General features: G+C 43.4%; 1 protein-coding gene and 1 long non-coding RNA gene across 2 annotated transcripts in view; one reads left to right on the plus strand and one right to left on the minus strand.

Annotated features, from left to right (window-relative positions):
- Window positions 1-1,722: 1,722 nt before the first annotated feature.
- Window positions 1,723-13,662, minus strand: LOC144124744 (uncharacterized). Its single transcript, XR_013313274.1, has 3 exons — window positions 13,636-13,662; window positions 13,485-13,582; window positions 1,723-1,757 (listed from the first exon to the last, which is right to left on the minus strand). It is a non-coding gene; the product is annotated as an uncharacterized LOC144124744 (long non-coding RNA).
- LOC144124742 (uncharacterized) overlaps window positions 2,005-18,195 on the plus strand; it is a 204,893-nt gene continuing 188,702 nt past the window's right edge. Inside the window, exon 1 of the mRNA XM_077657602.1 lies at window positions 2,005-2,142. The gene's annotated coding sequence lies outside the window, so the exon portion shown is untranslated. The remainder of the gene's footprint in view (window positions 2,143-18,195) is intronic.

Consider the following 18,195-nt stretch of genomic DNA (forward strand, 5'->3'; position numbering starts at 1 on the left):
ACGTTAAAGAAACCTTTGCGATCGCAATATCCGAATCCCTCCACAACGGCGTTCCTCATTACTCTAGTTGCTTCCGAACGTAAGCCCCATAAGCAAAAGAAAACTTGTGTGCTTCGAAGCACTGTAACAAGTGTGCGGCCTAAAAAGCTAAGAGTGGCCACAAAACAGTATTAGCGCGTTGTGATGGCATATGTCCTGCACAGAGCTTCAAATAGGGCCCAAACATCGGACACCGCCGCAGACATCGTGTTTTCTTTTTGCACATGGTGGCGAAAACTGGTGGCCACTTCCGAGTGCTATCAAAGCTTCATTTTCAAGAAAGCCAGCACAAACTGCAGCTGTGATTGTGCGCACACTAGGGCTTGAGGTTCAAATTCCTCGCTTGAAAAGTCTTCTGCTAGTTTGAGTGGCTGTCGATGTGGTGAATTTCCTCATTGTTCATGTACTGTTTGTTATTTACATCAGTTTGCTTTAGTGCAATGTTCCAAATGGTGCGGCATTTGTGAACCGTTGCTGGAAAATGTCGCCGAACGCGGAGGAACGAGAATATCAGATTTCCCTAACGTACACTTGTTATCAACTTTCCTTCCAGAGGCTGTATCCAGTCCCGTGGACATTCCCGTTAAGTCTGTTCTACCATTGCCATCGACCACTGAGCTGAGAAATGTAACTCACACAAATTGGGAACACCTGGGACCTTTACTGGCTACCAATGAAGAAAATTCTGTCGGGTATCTGAGCCCTGACTTAACAGAAAAGCCGTTCATATGTGTGTTCTGTCCATACACTTCTACGAATTATGACGAAGTTTTGAGACACATCGAATGGCACGACGCAATAACGAAATTTGAATGCTCCCGTATTACATCCCGTTTCAAATCAAGGGAAAGCAACTGACTTGGCTGTAGAAGCTTCGAAACCACGACTGTATTGTTATGAAACCTACTCTATAGGAGATCCAGCTGATATAAGCTGCTGCTACCTATGTTTATCGCTCGTTGTCACATGCTTAATCCATCACGGAAATACTGTTGTCCCGACAAAACCGCCATAGCCAACTATATGCAAAAAGAAATGATTTTTATTAGATGTTTAAGGTGTGCCTTGCAAAAATGCCTCGGAGAATGCAGTGCCTAACATGCCTGAATTAGATCTTTCTGAAAACGGCCACTGCAAGAAATCATAAGGGAAAAACCTGGCTCAAAATAACGCTGAAGCTTCTTACTGTTCTCAAAGAGAACGGCAGCAATGGTAACCTCAAACGTTATCAGTTCTAGGTTAGCATGTTGTAATTCATTACACAAGTGCTTGACTATTTCTTCCCGCTGCTGCTCTATCAGTGATAAGGCTCTTTCCATTCTCTGGAAATAGTTATTGACGCGATTCGCCACCAGCGCAACTGTGCAGAACTGTAGAATGTGGAGGCTTCTTGTTAGAGGCTGATGGCGTTTACATCTTTTGGATACGTCCATGGGCTAGCGCGCTTTTGGCAAGAGTGGCCCTGCAAAGCGGTGCCACTTGCAGTTCTTGAAAGAGCGTTTATATTTTGCCTACAACGGTGGGCTTTCCTTTGGTGAATGACGTGCTCTCTTTAAAGCATTTCCACAGATGAACAGTACTAGAAAAACTGCTGTGCTATGGTTGCACTGGACCCATGGTTGAGCGTTAAAAATAGAGAAAGTTGCTCACGTGAAAACGAAGTTCTGTTTCTTGCGACTAAGTACTCCAGGTGTCACAAATTTACGGGTGCCCGAGACCTGAAAAAGATTATTTTACCTCACCTATGGCGTGTAAGCATAAAACGAAACCGATTTCTCAGACATAAACGGCTGAACGCGACCACATTTCTTTCAATTTGCCTCACAGGCGATGCGAGAACATGTTTTTCACCCACTCGTGAGGAGAGTAAACATTTCGCGCCAAATGCACTTCGCAAAAATTGCATCTTTGAGCATATTCCATTTCCATGCTTTGCAGGTATTCACGGGCCGACACCTGAAGACAAGGAATCATCGCCTATTTTCACCATACGCACGGGTGTTGTAATTAACCAGTAGCCCTTGGGCTCCCACAAGCACCCATAAGCCCTAAGAGGAATTACCATGGGCCATCAGCCCAAGACTAACCCCCAAGTGACAAATGGTGAGGAGAAATTTCGGGCGAAGTCCCTTTCGCCACTTCTGGCCTTGATAATGGGTTGCAGTGAACGAAAAGTTCACTGAACCGCTCTTACAAAACGGACGTTAATCAGAATTATTGCAAATCGCTCCCATTTCTGCAAAACAGTGCGACGTATGCAAAGTAGCACTTCAGAAAAACTAGAGTACAAAGAGATATTGCAACAGTGCATTGGCAAATCAGTGAGGCGAAGAAAAAAGAAAAAAAAATTTAACCGCGCTCTGCGACATTCCGACTACCCAAAGTTCGCGGAAGTGGCCGTACCGAAGACTAGCTTCCGTTCCCTGGCTCATTCGTGTCTCGCGGACAGAGTTGTCGCTTCGGAAGTCATGCGGTAGAGCTTTGTTCGAAGCAGAACTGCGTATATACTGAGCTTTTTTTTCACATTTTATTCTTTTTATTCTCAGAAACAGTACACAAACTGTTGGTTGGACCCATAGCCTTTACGGCTAGTGAGGGGTCCAAATACAACACAAGCACAATACTACCGCAGACCGTGTAAAATAAAAAACTTCAAGATTAACACACGCAATTGATTCCTACATTTCCATGGAAATTAAATAGTGTTTTAAAGATGCTGAAAAGTTATTTTTTTCTTTAACTTCATTCGGGATTTCATTCCACACATGGGCTCCACTGTATTCTAGGAGTCTCCGGCCGTACATATTGTAACAAGGTGGTAAATTAAATAGATTGTTAGTTGCAGCTCTTGTTTGTTTCATTGGTAATCTAAATAAACTAAGGGGCAGGGGGTTGTTAGTATTTATTACATTGTTTACTATTTCAGCTATCTTCAGTTTATATGCCATTGATAGGGTTAAGATACGAAGCTGCTGAAAGAGTGGCCTGCTGGGGTGTGTATTATTTGAATAATTTATCATACGAATAGCTCGTTTTTGAAGGCGAGAAACAGGATCTAGGTATGTTTTATATGTACCACCCCACGCTTCCAGGCAATAAGATAATTGACTGTGCACAAAGGCGAAATACAGAACGCGTAGAATTGGAAGATCAAAGCATTCCCTGGCCTTTAGTAAAACATGACAACCATAGGCTAATTTGGAGCAAACATTATTAATTTGTTCTTTCCAGTGCATATCAGACGCGAACAGGACACCAAGATACTTGTATTGAGGCACCCTCAGCAGAGTCGTGTTGTCCATAGTTACAGATATACGTTCGTAGTTCATGTTCTTCCTGCGCGAGTGAAACACGGTGTACTTTATTTTCTCAGTATTAAGGGTTAACCGATTACTTTTAAACCACTGCGAAACTTCACCAAGCTCTTCATTAATTATACATTTAAGTGCCACTAAATTTTCCCCTGTAAAATGCAATGCAGTGTCATCAGCATATATTACAGCTTTCGAATATTTCAGCGTTGATGGAAGGTCATTAATATACAGGGAAAAGAATAGCGGCCCAAGCACGGAGCCCTGAGGCACACCTAGATTAATGCTTTGCGGTAGTGAGGCTGAATTGTTCACGACAACATATTGTTTCCGTCCTGTAAAATAGCTTTTAATTAGATCACGAATTTTCCCTCTTAAACCGGAAGTTTCCAATTTCTGTTGTAGTATTGTGTGATCAACCGTATCGAAAGCTTTTGATATGTCTAAATATACTACTATGGCCAGCTTGTTATTATGCAGTGCAGAATTTATAAGTTGTGAAAGAACAAGAACTGCGGATGACGTTGACCTTTGGGGCCTGAAGCCATGCTGATTATGACATATAATGTTATATTTATTTAGAAAATTTTGTATACGTTTACAAAGAACCTTTTCAAAAACTGTAATAATTGCATTTAATACCGATATTGGTCTGTAGTTTCGCGGATCAGATCGCTCACCGCCTTTATAAATAGGTACAACCCTTGCAACCTTCAGCTCGTCAGGATATATTCCGTTTGCCAATGAATGGTTAAATATGTGTAGTAGATGGATCGCTAGTATATCAATGTTGTTTTTGATCAGTCTAACGGGTATTGCATCAGGTCCTGCCGCCTTGCCGGCTGAAAGGCTGCCGACTGCAGTGATTACTTCTTCTATGTCTATGTCAGGCAAAGCAAAACTGTTGTTAACACGTTCCGGCATCTTCGCCGTAGGTGCGTCAGCATGAACTTGCGCGGCAACGGTAGGCCCAATAGAGGTAAAATAGGTATTGAATGATTCTACTGTGTCTTCGTCAATTGTCTCAGGGAGTGTTGCCGTACTGGATCGCAGGCCGATTGCGTTGTTCACTATATCCCAAATTTTTTTGTATTTCCATGCGCCTGTTTCACCAGTGATGAATAATATTCTTTTTTTCTTTTTCTCATAAGAGATACAGACAAGTTCCTGCAGCGCTTATACTGGGTTAGGTAGTATTCGTTTGATCTCAACTGCTTCCATTTGCGATACCATTTGTCCTTATCTTTTAACACGGCTAATATTTCAGTATTCATCCAAGGACACGTTGGCTGGCTGTATTTATTAGTGTTTGGCAGAGAGCTCTGTTCAATGGCATTTTTAAGGATGTCTAAAAAGTTCTTACACTCAGTATAGACGTTTTCATCATATGCCGTAGTGAAGTCGGCTTGTTCTAATGTTTCACGCAGTGCTACATAGTTTATCTTACTACTAATTTTACACTGCGTCAACTGCGTCAACTATCTGTATATACAAATTTTTCTTAGAGGTATAATTGCTAGCACTGTCACTGGAACATATGACTTGGAAACTCTTGTTCTCATCACATTTGGGAAAATTACGCCGTTTTTTTTATGGATCTAAAGCGGGTTTCTTGCCACATTCAACCTTCTGAGTGGTGGATACTATTCTGTAATATACAGTATGTTGCCTCGGAATTCTTCACTCTTGCATGTGCCTTTGCGCGGTGCCTTCAGTGCATTATATATAAGCCTTAAAAATGTTCGTAACCTCCCCAGAAATTACGACCATGGATAATATAGATTCTCTGGCCATACCGTACTTTTCGAAGATCAAAGATCGGGTATGTATCCGTCTATCCAGTTTAGTCCAATCAGCCAATCCATCCACCCTGGCGTCGTCGCTTCGTGCATATCTAGATGAAGCAGAGGCCTGCATTTGTTGATAAAACGCGAACTTGAAAGCAGTTGTTTTGTGAGATGCTGTTGTGTAAATACTTTTAAAGCAGCTCTCCTGTTTACGCAGAAAACATATCCTTTCTCTTAAGCTCGTACTTTATTCGCTCGTTGACACTTAAATTATGTGGATGTATACCTTGTGCTTCGGCGAACACTTCAAAAACTTTCAAGAATAGATTGTTTGGCACAAAAATATGGCTTTTGCGGCAATGTATTATCAGTGTTGGCGGACACCAGAAAACTGGACAATCGTTTTAGGCAGTAAGATGTAACAAATTTCTAATAATGAAGATTTAACTATTATAGTGAGGCGTCTAGTAGCAATTGGAGATTGGTAGCCGGTCGCTAGTAACAGCCGTATAAGTTTTTAAATTTTCGAAAACCCCATTACCCTTGGCGCTGTGCTTTTTCTCTTCATGGGACTCCCACGAAGACCCATGAAGACAAATATCGGATTTCTCGAATAGTCACTCGAACTGGAGGAGTTGCTTTGCCTGAATGCTTTCGAAAGCACATGTATTCTCGCTCGATGCATCCATATTTTGTCGAGGCACAATGGTGGGCGTAACAGCGTTTTCAAAAATCTAAAAATTGATATGGCTACTACTAAAGACCGGCATCAAATATCTAATTGCAACTGAGCGCCTAACTCTACTAGTTAAAAAGTTCAATATGAACAATTTGTTAACCACCTTAGTACTTAAGACAACTGAGCAGTTTTCCCGTGTCTCTCAAGACTGGTGATAATGTACCAGAAAAGCCGTATTTTACCAGAAAAAGCCTGTTTCTGAAAAATTTTGATTGTTCGCTTAAACATATGTGATTTCGAAATCAGATAATTCACGTGTATTCTTTGCGTGTACGGTTTTGTCCTTACTTTTTCTTACATGACTTGTGATAATTTGTATATTTCTTATAACCACTAGTAGACTGTATTTTTTGGCTGTCACTTATGCTGACAGTGTACAGAGTTTTATATATAAACGCATTGGCTGTAACTTTTTTTTTCTGAGATGGTCTATTACAGCGTATCATACGAATTTCTGACGTCTCTTAGTTTTGTGTCAAGTGCCTAGACATATTGATCTGCTCAGGTACAATACTGATTTGTAAAGTGGCAATCTGAATTATAAGGTGTTCAATTAGAATAAAGCTCAATGTTCTCTTGTGAGTGCGCCACCGCGGTTGCACAGTAGTTCTGGAGCTCGGCTGCGGCTTTGATCACGGCGGCGCCGGTCGCATTTCGATTAAGGCAAACGGTACAGGCCCTTGGACTGTGTGATGGCAGTGCACGTTCATGAGCCCCAGGTGACCGAACTTATCAGGAACCCTCACTACGGCGTCGCTCATAACCCAGGTCGCATCGGCATGTAAACCCCATCAATTCAAAGGAAACTGATGGGCTTCCAAACGACGCAACCAGTGTAAGGTCTAAATTTAAATTGTGGCTAGAGAATATGGTAAGCGCGTCCTAATAGGCATGTTCTAATAGCCTGGGGCTACATAGACTGCGCAAACATTAGACGCCGAATCAGCTATACATTTTGCGTTATGCGCAATGGGACGAAAAAAGCTTTCCACTTCCCAGGGTTGTCAGAACTGCATAATCTGGGCAGCCCAAACCACATTATCGATTGTGCGCGTAGCACGGCTTAAGATCCAATGAACTCGCTTGAAAATTCCTGTGATAGCTTGAGTTCTCGTCAGTGTGGTGCATTTTCTCAGTGTGTCTAAATAACGTGTATTATTTAGCACCAGTTTAAGTGCAATGTGCCAAATGCTGTGGCATTTTTCAGCCATTGCTTAAAAACGTTGCCGAATCTGGAGTTACGAACATAACTGATATTCCCTGAACTACCCTTTCTATCAACTTTGATTCCAGGGGCTGTATCCAGTTCCGAGTACCTTCCAGCGAGTTCTGTTCAGCAATCACCATTGACCTCAAGGCTGGGATGTCTGATCCATAGGAACTGGGATGACCAGGGGCCTCCGCTGGCTACTGATGAAGAAAATTTTTTTTCCGTATCAGAACCCTCACATAAGAGGAGGGCCGCTGTTGTGCCCCCACGGCCCGTACACTTCTACGAAAAGGGCCGATGTTAAGAGACACAACGAATCGCAGGCGCCAGGAGAGAAATTTATATGTTTCCTGTGCTCCAATTCGTTTGTCACGTCCTTCAAATTTAACAGGCATATGTCCTCCTACAAAGAAGAAAAACCCTACAAGTGCGAAAATTGCCCTTTTGCATCTGTTTCACCGAGCAGCCTAGACCAGCACAAGCGCACGCACACAGCAGAAAAACCCTACAAGTGCGAGAAGTGCATTTATGCAGCGAATTGAAGGGGCCATCGAGATGAGCACAAGCGTACGCACATAGGCGAAAAGCCCTGCAAATGTGAAGTGTGTTTTTATTCGTCGACACGGAAGGGGAATTTAGACTGTTATATGCGTACGCATCCAAGAGCTGAGGACTTTCATTGTACTCTATGTTCATTCGTGTGTTCAAGCACTGAGAGCCTCATACAGCCCATCTGCGGACTCTGGGATTGAATTTCTAATAAATACGCCAGTGTGATCATGACGCTGAAAAGACTCATATGCCTCCTCACCAAAATATTATTCATTTTTTTCGGACACGCGATATATGTTCGATTACATGCACCGCTGACAACCGACATTTTTGTGCAACCTACTTACCACAAGGCGTTGGAAGCAAGAGCGTTACAGGTTTGAATCGTTGACGTATTATTAATGCATTTTATTTTAGCCGTAGACACAGCGCATCAAGTGCTTCGGTTTTTTCCCAGAACAGACAGTCAGGGTGCCTTTTGGCAAGAGTTAGTACCAATAAAGTGCAGACTGCGCATACCATTGGTGCAGAGTGCAACTAGTCGCAACGCATGGGAGTTTATCCCCGCCAAAAAACTCCGGCAGGGGTGCCCCCAACCGTTCCTTCATAGACGACATTTTATAAGCCGGAGGTAAAAGACAAACTCATTGCCTCCCTCTTGCGTGTAGGACTAAAGATGCCACAACATTTTTGACCTGAGCTACATCGATTTACAACAGTGCTTCGCATTTACAGTTTAACATTTTGTATCTTCCTTTCACACCCCAAGAACGTCTTAGCAACTTCTATAAATCATTCATGGAATTCGGATTTCAATCGCCGTCCTTCAAGCGTCTACCACGGTCTTTCCGGCGTATTTATCTCGTGCCCCATGCGGTCAGGTAACGAAGTTTGAGAGCAACGCTTAAAACATTTTGCGCACCTGATGTTGAACCAGATGAACTATTTGGAAATCCGCTACGGAGCAGACGTGCATATTTGAGCCAACGCCGAGCCTGATAAGGTTTTTCCATCTATAAGAGGTAACATTTCCCTGAGTGATTTCCCTGACTAGACAACACGTATAAAAATTTTCGTTCGAATAATTAAAACTTAGAAGTTACTGAGCGTCGCCATCTTTGTCCAGATTTCAGCGTGGGTGCATGCGTGTCATCGACGAGTGCAGCAGGTGCAATCCGCGCTGACGCGAGCGTAATCAAGCGATGGAACGCGACTGAAAAAATGTTGGAAAATTACCCGCGGTGTGAACACGGACACCTGAAGATAGTAATTTTGTCCGCTTTTGTTGTAATGAAGGGCATCAGCGTATGTAGATATAACAAAGTGCAGTTTTACGATCTTGATACAAATATTCCGCAATCCCGTAGTCAATGCTTTTGTGTGAAACCTGCCTCATAAACACATGACATCGCGCCTGGCAGCCTGGGCAAGCGAAACAATCATATTTTGGGCAGAGCAAGAACAGACTTGCGAAGAACCAGTGTTGCAGGAACCAGATAAGAAAAAAATAAAAAATGTAAACGATAAAAAAAAGAAGCAGGCGCTTCTTTGGCCAATTCCCCCCATGTGGGTATGTGCCATGTCTTAATATGACGAAGAAGAACAACGCATATGCATGATAGAATTCAGCCTGAGGGCATCATCATTGTAAAGCAGATAGGCGGCAGAGAGCAACCTATCTTTTGCACCGCAGTGGTGGCCTCGTGTTTGAGGTTCGATCCGCCGTGCCCCCGGGTATCCACCATTGATACAATGGGTGCAAGCTTCCCCTGGCCTGGTGCTCGGCTTCATCAGGGCGAAGTGCTGGAGAAATGGGTCTTTGACCCCACGTTGAGTAGAACAAAAATACCTTATGTCATGGCGCTATTTGGTCGCAGATGCCCTTGCGTCACAAAAACAAGCACAATCATCATCAGAAAATTATTCTTTGTTTCCCCTCCCCACAGTTCTCCATCGCCTGAATCCGAATCGAATATGTCGGAATGGGTAAACGCAGTTTCAAAGCGCTCCAGCGTCTGCTGTTTCACCCCAGCCTCCCAGTTTCGTCAAACAATCCTTGCCAAGTTAAGCTCCCACTACAGTATGTTCTACAACCTATGGCGTTCTTCATATATTTCAAACTGTTCATCCTGTTATCTTTGCGTTGTAGACTTAGCGGAATGATAAGGACCGGTTTCATAAAAGGTGCTTGAAAAATATAAAATATATAATTTCACCATACACCGTATTCTGTTGATTTATACAAAAGCCCGGCTCTCTACTGAGGAGCTCTCTAAAGTCCAAGACTCGGCCGTGTTTAGGTTTTTGTGTGCAAACTAGAATTGACGGTCGTCGACGCATGGGCTGCCGTGCCACATACGGTAACGGCCTTCGAGGCTACTACCCTTTGTATGCGCGGTTGTGAAAGTAGCTGCCATGATGCTTGATCGATGACGGTATCTTATCGCTCGATATGAAGCCTCCATATCGTTGAAAGCATGCAACATCACTTCCGATGCACACAAAGCAAAATGAATTTCTTATCGACCGCGGCATTGCAAGAATAATAGGTGAACATTCGCAGCTTAAATGGAGGCGTTCCTGAGCTGTTGCTCGACCCTAAGCAGTTTTTAGTAGTTCTGGGAGCAAAGACGACCGCCGGTTCCCGCCGACGACGTTTCGCCAGCGATTGGAGTACCTGCAGGAAGTGGCAGCTTTGTGCAGTGTTCAAGGACCAAGCGTTTAGACACCACTGAGGAACACTGAGGGACGTACGACATTATATTTAGTCATCCCTCTCTGGCTCTCCCCCGTGGTAACTTGTCAGCTTTGATTAACCTTTGCTGCCCCTGAAAGTGTCATTTGTAAGAAAAGTACGCTAGAGGACACGAACACTGAAACTATATAATGCGGAAATGTTGTTCACAAAGAGAACTGTCGCTGTGTGTGCGGAGGCCAAAACTAACTATGTAATGCGGAAATGTTGTTCACAAAGAGAACTGTCGCTGTGTGTGCGGAGGCCAAAACTATGGCATTGCATTTCGCGAAGCAGACGGAAGAAGACGAGCATAGCAGAGGAGATGATACAAGTAGCACATATCATCCTTATCATCTGGAGAGTACCAAACTGGCTGTCGCCAGCAGACCACCCAAGGAACCTACAGCCGTTCGCCTGGAAACTCTGCTCGTCAGCCTACTTTTCAGACGTTAAGAAGAATGGCTGAACTCACGTGGGAGAAAAGCTGTAAAATGCCCCCAGTTCATAGCGGCCTCTTTTTGAGTTGAACCACATGTTAAAGTCTAAACCGCACTGTGATACTGCTGAAGTGCAAGCTATTCTCACGAGGCACTAGGAAAACTTCACTTCGCAGGATCCTCGATCCGACTCAGCAATGCTTCATTCTAATTCTTTTCGAAAATGCACCATCAAGAAAGGCAAGAGGTCCACGTGCTCGATAGCTCCTGATGTCGGGCTCTCATTATCAGCTTCGCTGATACGCGACCGTATCGCGTGCCTTTTCTGAACAAGCGGTTTCAATACCTGCTGTTGCTTATAATAGTCAAGAAAAGGTAACATTAAAATAACAAAGATCAAGGTTCTTTCAGTTTCATGAAAACTTACACCTCTTTTGTTTTCGTTGGATATCTTCCCGCTTCGAACGCAGGAAGTTCAGCTTCAAACGTTCATTAATCCCTGTGCTCGGGAAATGACTGGCTCTCCAAACCGCGTTACCTTCTACCATTTAGATGAGGACAAAAGCAGAGGCAGCCGACTAAATTCTGCTGCAAGAAACGAAAACAATTATGAACAGTTTTCAGTTTAATGTTCTGAAGCCAAGATCTCTCTCAGGGTTCGCAATTAGGTAACGATATTGCCATTAAATTTAATATCGATGTCTTCGGTGATGTTTGAAAAATCCAATTCTTGATGGGATCTGCTATTGGTAGTGAAAGCAGTTTTTTTATGTATTGTGCTCAGCATTGCACTCAAGGAACATGTGTGCTAGATAAAAGGAGCGCGAGCAGCGCATTTTATCAAGAAAGAGCTTAATCTGCACCGGTCACGAGGCATTCAGAAGACTCACAGGGAATACCGCAGATATAAAAAGAAATCACACTGACTCTAGGAACATGAGGCTAGTTGTTTAAGAGTGGCTCGAAAATCGGTTTCCATTAATGTTGAAGAAATCAAAATAATCTTTTCAATTGCCACATCACCCCAGCTTACAAACACGGTTTATCTTGAAGTTCTTTTTTTTTTGTGCAAGGTGCAAGGCAACAGGCTTTTTCGTACAACGAATTTAAGACATAGCCCACTAGCCAAGCATCTCTGAATTGCGCTTCACTAGGATTTTCAAGGCTAATGTTGTTGTCCACTAATTTTTGGATAGAATTCACACCTCAGCATGGAAACTAAATTTGCTAATAATATGAACGCAGCTAGTGTATGTATTTTAACAAACTGAGGCGCTGTATTTCCACAGATGGGCCTTTCGGTCATTTTAAAAGTTAAAAGGCAAATCTGTTGCGACCTCTTTACGTGTGGCACTAAATCTGTCAAAGCATTTTCGACCAGAGCTACATGGAATCACAACAGTGCTTCGCATTTACAATACTACATTTTGTATATTCCTTTTCCATTCCAAGAAAATGTTAGCAACTTCTATGAATCTTTGATGGGATCTCGACATCGATCGCTGTTCTTCAAGCATCCTCCACGGTCTATCTGGAATATTTATAGCGCGCCACATGCGATGAGTTAACGAAGCTTGTGATCAACGCATCAAACATTTTGCGCTCCTCATGTTGAACCAGATGAAACGTTTGACAAGCCGCTACAGAGTAGACGTGCTTCTTTCAGCCGCCGCCGAGCCTGGTTAAATTTTTTCGTCTATCAGAGGTAACATTGTTTAGCAGTTGCTTAAGAATCGTATTGCTGCCCAAAATATTATATTTGTTGGACCGGCCGTGTTCATCGCATGCCTTTTTTCAGCAATGCCCTCTGATTTTCGCTGACAGGACAATACGTATAAAAAGTTTTGTTCGAATAATTTAAACTTCTAAGTGATTGAGCATCGGCATCTTTTTCCATATCGCTGGGCACATGCATGTGTATCACTGACGAGTGCAGCACGTGCAGTGTGCTGAGGAGAAACTAATCGAGGAAACGAAAGCGACGAAAAAATGGTCGGCAGTTGCTTGGGGAGTGAACATGAATGCGTGCAAATTGTCAATTAGTCCGCTCTTGTAATCATTATAGATATCGCAAAGAAAGCGGTCATGATCATGGTACGTATACTCTGCAAGCTCGCAGAGAGTGCATTAATTTGGAACGTAACTTATAAGCACATGACTTGGACCTGGCCGCTTGGGCAATTTAATTAAAACGAATCAATGTCTGGGCAGAGAAACAGCTCAACATATCGAGGAATCTAGTGTGTGGCAGAATTGAGCCCGATCATTGTTTTTTTATAACAAAACTGAGGGAAAAACTTTCACACACATAAACCGCGAACAAGCCCATCGATATAAAAGCACAGTAGCTGCGGCTTGTAAGACAAACTGGAAATGTCGAAGCAAAAAAGGAGAAAAAATAACGGAAAAACAAGCGGGCGCTTGCAACAAATTTGTAAGACAGCAGTTAGGCGGCCAAGTAGCAGCCTATATCTTTTCGTCCCCTCCCCACACCCGTACATCTGCTCGATCCGAATGGAAGCAGTGAGTGGGTAAACAGTCACATTTAATTTCACACACCAGAAGAACAATTGAATATGCACATGGTTATTTCGGACGAACAGTGACTAAGATACGTATGCGCCGCCACAGTCGAAAGAGACCTTATAAGTGCGAAATGTGCCCCTACGCACCGCTTAAGCCGAAGTAACAACTCGTCAAAAGTTGGCGCACAGTGATGAAAGGTCCTTCACGTGTAACATGTGTCCACTTGCGACTGGTCGGAAGGCGTCTGCAAAAGCCACTGTTGAGGAGACATGCAAGTGAAGAGGGCCCTTGACGTACCTTGCGCGATCATTTCTAGGTTCAAGTACTCAAAGGCCTCCAACAGCACATCTGCGTGCTACGGAAGTGAATTCCTCATAGGTTAAACAATGTGATGAGGATGATGATACTAACTAATAGGTTGAGACTCGCCACGAATAGCCATCCTCTCTTAGTCACCATGCAGTAGTTTCATGTCTAATCAAGTCAACATCTGTGTTTTAGAACAAAATTTTTACTTCCTAATGCCCAGTGGAATATATTTGCAGCTTTAAGTCAGTAAAGCGCATCGCTAACGACAAATAATTTAATAATACCCGTTATTTCAGTATTACACTCCGCATAAATCTTCGGTTTTCTCCAAAGAACCTCGACTGCATGGCTAATGACGTCTACACCAATTATGTGGAAACTGCGAGTGTCATGGTCGTTAAACTTACGTTCCTGTTGGCCTCAGAGTGCCACGTGTCGCGAAGCAAACAATAACACGGCACCCATGAAGACAGCCAACGCTTCTCCACACCGTATCGTCATAAACTGTCTAATATAATGTGGCGGCGTTTAACAACTTTTCTGCATCCATTATACTTGTCGCAAGCAAGCTGAAGAAGCTTTGCCCACGATGCATGTGCGTTGTCATCGAAATTTGTCAAATTGTACTACAACTACGCTGCACATTTAAAGTCTGGCATTCAACCAGGGTGAAGACAGGTCGATTAACTCTCGGTCTCAAAAAAATCTTAACAACATCGACTCACCATTTACCGAAATTTGCTTTTCCAGCTCAGATCATCGAACATATTCATGAGCAGTCTGTGCAGAGCATCTGTCGGATAATGTATGCGTTGAGCCATCGGAAGGAAGGAGCTGACTCGACGATGCTTGGACAGGCACTTGCTCGAACGCCTGGGATTTGGAATGCATGAAGCATTGCGTTTAATTTAGCACGCAGAAGAGAACGGGCATGGCAGATCATTTAATACAACTAGCAAATGCCATCCTTATCTTCTCAAGAGTCTCAGACTGGCAGTCGCCAGCAGACAACCGCGGGAGCTGCTGCTGTTAGCCCGGCAACTCTTTTCCTCAGCCTCCTCTTCAAACGTTACGAAAAATGGCCCAATTCGCGCTAGAGAAAAGCTGTTAAATGCGCCCAGTGCATAGCGGCGTTTTTGCGTTGAACCACATGTTAAAGCGGAACACCCATTGCGATACTGCAGAAGAGCAACCCATTTTTAAGAGGCGATAGTGCAAATTTGCTTCGCAGGATCCTCGATCCGACGCAGCATTCCTTCACTCTAAATCTTTAAAAAATGCACCGTCATTAAAAAAACTTGTCAACGTGCTCAACAGGTCCTGTCGGCGGGCTTCTTTTATCAGCTTCGCTGGCTTCGCTGATACAGAGCCGCATCGCATGGCTCTTCTGAACAAGCGGTTCCAACACGACCTGCTACCGAATATAATCAAGAAAAGGTAACGTGGAATTAAAGATCATCAAGGTTTCTTCGGAGAAATAAAACAATCCTTTTGTTTTTCTTGGCCCTTTTCAAGCATTGAACGCATGAAGTTCAGCTTTAACCGTCTGTTAATCACCGTACTTGGGAAATAACTGGCTTTCCAAAGCTAATGGAGCTTGTTCCATTCCGTACAGGACAAAGGCAGAGGCAGCCGACTAAATTCTGCGCCAACGGACGAAAAGAATTAAGAACAGCTTTGAGCTTTATGTTATCTAGTCATGTTCTATCTCAGGGTTCTCAACTTGGCAATAATTCATGATCCATGAATAGAATTCATGATGTAGTGTCGAGTATATCGGGGTCGTAAATTATATCTTTCTCAAGAATACAATTCCTAATTTAGTCGGCTAACGGAATTGAAAGCAGTTTTTTTTTACTTATCGTGCCCACAAATGCGCTCCTCAAGGAATGCGTCTGTTGGAAGAAAGCATCGCAAGCAGCGCATTTCATCAAAAAACTAAGTCTGCACTGGTCCCGAGTCATGCATATAAGACAGCGCGGGAATACCGCAGCTATGAAAAGAAGACCGAGAAACTCACGCCAGCAATGTGCGGCTAGTTGTTTAAGAGTGGCCAGAAAATCGGTTTTCATTGTATTGAAGAAGTCAAAATAATGTTTTCAATAAACCACATCACTTCTGCTTATAAAAACAGTTCACTTTAATCTATTCTTTTTTTTCCCTGTGGCAGGTGCAAGGCAACAGGCATTTCGTGTAACGAATGTAAAGCATGATTCATTGGCGAAGTGTGTTCTGGTAGCGCTTCACTAGCGCTTTCAAGGCTAATGTTGTTGGCATGTAGTTGCCGACAAAATTTACGCCTCATGTGCAGCACTAAAACTTCTCTGAAAGCACTGAAATTTCCCTTTGGTCATTTTCTGAAACAGTGCGATTAAGGTGCGCAGAAATGCAGCGCAACCATTCGGTTAATGTGGATCCCTCTAGGCGGCGACACACAAAATGCAAAGAAGCGTGGGCGTGGCGACCTGAAATGCAACGAGGGTGGCGCTTTCGAACGGTTCGCTTTTGCCCGAGTTCCTAGCCGCTGCACAGATATTTTGCACCCGCTTACCTTTACACTTCGTGAAGCACTCATTTCATGTTGAACTACAGCGAGAATCGGACTTCAAGGACGAAATTCCAAGAAGACCACGTGTGAGTACCGCAGCTATTCAACGCTAATTTCCTCGCGTCGTTTGCGGTCCACTTGCGGACGGGTGCCATCGAGTTGCTCCGTACAGTTACAGGAAGATATTTCGTCCACAGTTGCAATTTCCTTGCAAATGCTCCTGCTGCGAGAATCTCTAGAAAACGGTTTAAGCGTCCCAAAATATGCAGCCGTTATGATTACATGACTCGTGTTCCAGGTATTCTACCGCCTACCCCATGCATAAAGCATAGTCTTACGTGCGCTCGGTATAAACATGCCGCGGAAATTTTTGCGAGTACAAACACTATGTTTAGAAAGTACAAAGCCGCAGTCTACCAACGTCTAATCCAGCATAATCTTAGCCTCTGTACAGTTGTGAAACACGTTTTTCGCAAGCAGGACACATTACCAATTTACTATCTGCATAAGTTCCCTTTTCGGAAATGGTGTTCGACGGAAATTAAAAGCAGGCAATTATCAAAATCCACGCAACACAAGACTGAGAGGAACAATTAGATTAGTAGCGTATCAGTGACTCGAAGGTTTCGTTACGTTTTCTTACCTTAAATGCCCCAGTCGGGGTATTAAATATTTTGTGGGTCACATATAATGGGTGAGATTACAGTTATGGAATCGGAGGTGGAACATTCGTCGCAAACGTCGATGGGCAGGGGATGGCAGCAATGATGCGTGGAAGGCCGTTCTAGTTGATAGCTGCACGGGCAAAAAAAGAGCGTGCAAACGTAGCGTTACAAGTGAGCGGTCGAGCAAAAAAAAATGGATGCATATTATGGTGGGATATGCGCGAACGTGGTGCTATAGGTGTGGCAGATGATTAAGCAAACTGTGAAATATTTGACGGATCAGGCAAAGGCTAGCTATATGACGAGGAGTGCTAAGGTTCAAAAGTTCGAACTGATGTTTTAATGCTGTTACGCTGGTATTGAAGAGTAATCGGAGTAAACGAATCCTACAGCGCGATTGTTCAAAGCACCAAGGGCGTTAGGTAGATAAGTTTGATGGGGATGCCAGATAGGAGATGCATATTCTAGCCTGGACTGGACGAGCGACTTCTAGGCCAGTAGTTTAATGTGCGGTGGAGCATGACGTAGATAACGTTTCACAAATTCAAGAGATATGTTTGCTAATCATGTGACGTTAGTGATATATCAGTGCACCAGGAATGATCACTGCTTAAGGTTACGGCAATTCATTTATAACATTGTACAAGTTCGATAGCGGAACTGAGGACAGCATAGTTAAAAGCGAAAGGCTGGTGGCGGCGATGGAAGGAGACAGGTTTACATTTGTTAGCATTTAGCTTCATGTGCCATTGGTAGCACCAGCGATGAACGTGATTAATAACATTTTGAAGAGCTGCTTGATGGGACATTTGGTTATTGTGCGATAGATGACACATTCGTCGGCAACCATGAAACCGTTACATGATAGATGCGTTGGTACATCGTTAATATAGACTATAAACAGCCGTGGACAAAAGACAGAGCATTGTGGGACGCCTGATGTTACTGCGAGGGAGGTAGAATTTTGGGTGTTAAGAAAAACAAACTGGCAGCAATTTTTTAGAAATTCCTTGGTCCCAGCAAGAATGTTAGGATGTAAATTTAGCTGCTCTACCTTTAGTAGCAAACGTGCGTGACGTACAGCGTCAAGGGCTGTTGCAAAATCTAAGAAAATAACATCAGTTTGAATATTACGATCATGATTATTATGCAGATCATTAACGAAAAGTGCGGGCTGGGTTTCGCAAGAAAAGCCATCGCGGAAGCCATGCTGTGAAGGGAGAAAAACTTGTTACTATTAAGATGGTTTAAAATTTGGGGAGCAAATGACGTGTTTCATGATATTACAAGGAACACTGGCTAGAGAAATGGAGCGATAATTAAGGGGAGATTGCT

This window comes from Amblyomma americanum, chromosome 3, assembly GCF_052857255.1.
Source record: "Amblyomma americanum isolate KBUSLIRL-KWMA chromosome 3, ASM5285725v1, whole genome shotgun sequence".
In the NCBI taxonomy this organism is placed as follows: Eukaryota; Metazoa; Arthropoda; class Arachnida; order Ixodida; family Ixodidae; genus Amblyomma; species Amblyomma americanum.